Raw genomic sequence first — 3,699 nt, forward strand, 5'->3', positions numbered from 1 at the left:
TCAGCATACAGGCCCATAATATCCAGCAGACTTCTCCATGAAGCAAGAAATTTCAAAGACAGTTCCACCTATAATGGCAGTTTGTCAGTCACTTTCTTCTATGTCCTGCAGAATGTCTAGCAGATTCTTTCATGAAGCAGGAAGCCCAAAGGATCATCTCACCTTTAGGCAAGTTCAGCAGTCATTTCTCTGCAGGTCCTGCATGTCCAGTTCATCAAGCAGTCCAGGCAAGAGCAGTTTCTTGCCCAAATTGCTAACCAACTGCATAAGGTGACTCTTTGATGCCCATCTTTCTCTTGAAGTAGACTGGTGCTGCCAGAGGAGCAGAGTGTCTCATTGTCATGAAAAGTTCTAACTTATTTTTTTTTAATTTTTAACAAATTAATTTATTTCTCAGAGTCTAAAACCCTCCTGAGCAGCTTCCCTGATGTACACTGAGACCCAAATTCTTATTTGTTACACTGTGGGTCAAAGTAGTGGATGCGGACGTAGCCGTCTTCGCCACCACTGCTGTTGCTCTTGCCATCAGGATGGAAGGCAGCACTGTTGATAGGTTCAAAGTGGACCTTGACTCACTCAAACTCCTCTTCAAAAGTCAGAAGGAAGAACCTGGCTTCAAACTTGCCAATCCTGGTGGAGGTTGTGGTTACATCCATGGCTTCCTGGCCACCTCCTAGCACCACATGGTCATAGTTGGGAGAGAGCACAGCTGAGTTGACAGGATGTTCTGTTGGGAAAGTCTTCTGATGTTTCAAGACTCATGGAGTCAAAGAGCTTAGCTGTGTTGTCCTTGGATGCAGTGACAAACATGGTCATGTCTCTAGGCAACTGGATGTCATTGATCTGCCAGGAGTGTTCCTTGGCATTCACCAACATCTCTCCAGACTTGGCACTATACTGGTAGAGCTCTCCACTCTCATGGCCTGCAATGGTGCACTCCCCCAAGGGTTCCCAAATAGCACTGGTGATTTTGGAGTCATTGCAGGGGATCTTCACATAGGGCTCATTGCTGTCGATTTGGCTTGGATCCCGTAGATCAAGGAAGCTCACGACACACTGGTACCCCATCTGTTTGTCTATGGAGAACATGATGATGTTGCGCCCAAAGTCAAAGCCACAGGTACAGACAGCTGAGTTGGTCTTCTGTAGTGCCAGCTGCTTCCCAGAGATGATAGCTGTTGTCAGCTGAGCCGGTAAGGACTTGCTTGATGTCCCAGTCAGCATCTACACACCACACAGCTCCAGTATGGCCCATGTAGGTGCCCAGCCTCTCACCTTTCACAGAGTACCATACATTGACGGTAGAGTCTTTGGCCATGGTGAAGAGGAGGTCTCCTTCATGGTTGTACTTCATCTGAGTGAGGGACCACTCATGGCCCTGCAGCAGGATGAGCTTCATCCTGACGGCCAAGTCCTAACTTCCTAAAACAATTTAAATGTCATATTCTGTATTCTTCAAAAGGTTTGAAGAATACCTATCCTATCTGAAATACATCTCTGTACATCTAGAAAATCTAACTAATGTGACTCAAAGCTTGACTATTATAGATGATTATCTCTTAAACTATATTTCTTAATTATACATTGATGTAGGTGGGTCTTCTGTCTTTGTGTTACATTCATTGATTAATAAAGAAACCACCTTGGCCTTTTGATAGGCCAGCCCTTAGGTGGGTGGAGGAGACAGAACAGAAGCCTGGGAGGAAGAAAGCAGAGTCAGGTAGATGCCATGCTTCTCCTACCCAGAACGGACAGTGGTTAGACTCATGCTGGTAAGCCACAATAAAGTGGGTATACACATTAATAGAAATGGGTTGATCAAGATGTGAGAGTTAGCCAGTAAGAGGCTAGAGCGAATGGGCCAGGCAGTGTTTAAATGAATACAGTTTCCGTGTAATTATTTCAGGTGTAAAGCTAGCTGGGTGGCGGGACACAGCCTGCTACTCCTTCTACAAATGGCGCCCAAAGTGCAGGAGCCAGGTGGGATGAAAAGCAGGCCTGCTCACCTCATCACTACATGGCACCCAGGGCCCCACAAAATCAACTCCACCCGGTTAATATGACATCATGATGCTGATAGCGCTACTACAAGACCTGTTTTTTTTTTTTTTTTTGGTGCCAGCTGCACAAGACAGTTCCAAATGGTGCACATCTTTTACAACACTCTGGCTGGACCTCCTCAAAACACTCAGAGACTATTTGCAATTTTTCCAGACCAAATATTAATATTGGAACTTTACCATCATTTACTTTCACAGGACCCCCTAAGAAGAGCATCGCCCCCATGACAGCTGGAAGCAATTTTAGAGTACAACGTCCCCTCTCCCAGCAGAGTTTGCCCTCAGGTTTAGGGACATCATTTAGGGGTTGATTATAATTGGTATATGATTGAAGGATGGGGGAGGTATTTTATAGGCTCAGGGGTGTTCTTGAAAAAAAAGGAATAATTGGTGATGGGATAATAGATTGGTATTTGTGAGTTATTGTTTTTAGAAAATTATATTGGTATCAGATTCTTGTATGTTGATACAAATTTAAATTTTATTTAATATTGTATGTGAGTATGCTTCTACCTTGGATTAAAATATTTGTTATGTATTTATATATATTGTATTGATATATATATTTACCATATTGCAGTGTACATTTCTACCTATAATTAAGATAATTATATATTGTTTATGTAATGATATACATTGTTTACATTTGGAGGTCATTGTCCTCATTTATTGCACAGTTGTTTATTCTCTTACTCTTCAAGTTAGATAGGTATCGAGAATTATAAATCAATAGTCATATATGTTTGTCATATTTATATTTAGGCTAATCAGGTTCTTTAGCTACATAGAGATTATATTTAGTATAGATAGTATAATCTTCAACCTTTTCAAAGAGCTGTAGAAAATGGCCTTTAATCTAACCTAGAGTTCTGTGGTAGTGAGACATAATCACTCCTGGCAACACTGTTCTACTCCTGAGAGAATGTTGAGCACCAAAGACACTCCACTTGGAGCTTGTCTTCTTCTTGGCAGAACTGGCCTTTGGGCAAAGAAAAGCCCATACCTCAACCACTGAGAGAGATACAGAGTATCCGTAAATGGATAAAAACAGGATTGTCTTATCCTGTCAAGGCAGGGTAAGATAGTTCTAAAAAGTTTCTTGCCTTTGAAAATGGCGTGTCAGTTATGTTAGGCCTTAGCCAACGATGGTTGACTCAACATTGCAAATGAGACTTTGGGTAGTTGCCCAGGTAGTCAGTTGTCTCTGTAATTTGTTGCACAATTTAGAAGTTTCTGTTTGTACTTCCTGGTTGCTCAAGTAATATTACTTCCCTTCTCAGATCTTTGGTGGAGTTGAAGAATAGATAATTGTAGTTACCCTCCTCATGGTTTAGCTAAACTTAATTTCAATACATTATTTAGACTCCTTGAAATAGAAAGACACTTAAGGTCATGCTCAACCTCCTTAGCAATCAGGGAAATGCAAATCAAAACAACTTTCAGATATCATCTTACACCTGTCAGAATGGCTAAAATAAAAAACACCAATGATAGCCTTTGCTGGAGAGGTTGTGGAGGAAGGGGTACCCTCATCCATTGCTGGTGGGAATGCAAACTTGTGCAACCACTCTGGAAATCAGTGTGGCGGTTTCTCAGGAAATTCGGGATCAACCTACCCCTGGACCCAGCAATACCACTC

The 3,699-nt window shown here is 42.0% G+C and overlaps 1 pseudogene; it reads right to left on the reverse strand.

The window, feature by feature from the left end:
- Positions 1-449: 449 nt before the first annotated feature.
- LOC121449270 lies at positions 450-1,399 on the reverse strand (annotated as a pseudogene).
- Positions 1,400-3,699: the final 2,300 nt, after the last annotated feature.

The sequence above is a fragment of the Microtus oregoni genome, unplaced genomic scaffold (genome assembly GCF_018167655.1).
Source record: "Microtus oregoni isolate MIOR12 unplaced genomic scaffold, Mior012 000006F_ref0000085, whole genome shotgun sequence".
Taxonomy (NCBI): domain Eukaryota; kingdom Metazoa; phylum Chordata; class Mammalia; order Rodentia; family Cricetidae; genus Microtus; species Microtus oregoni.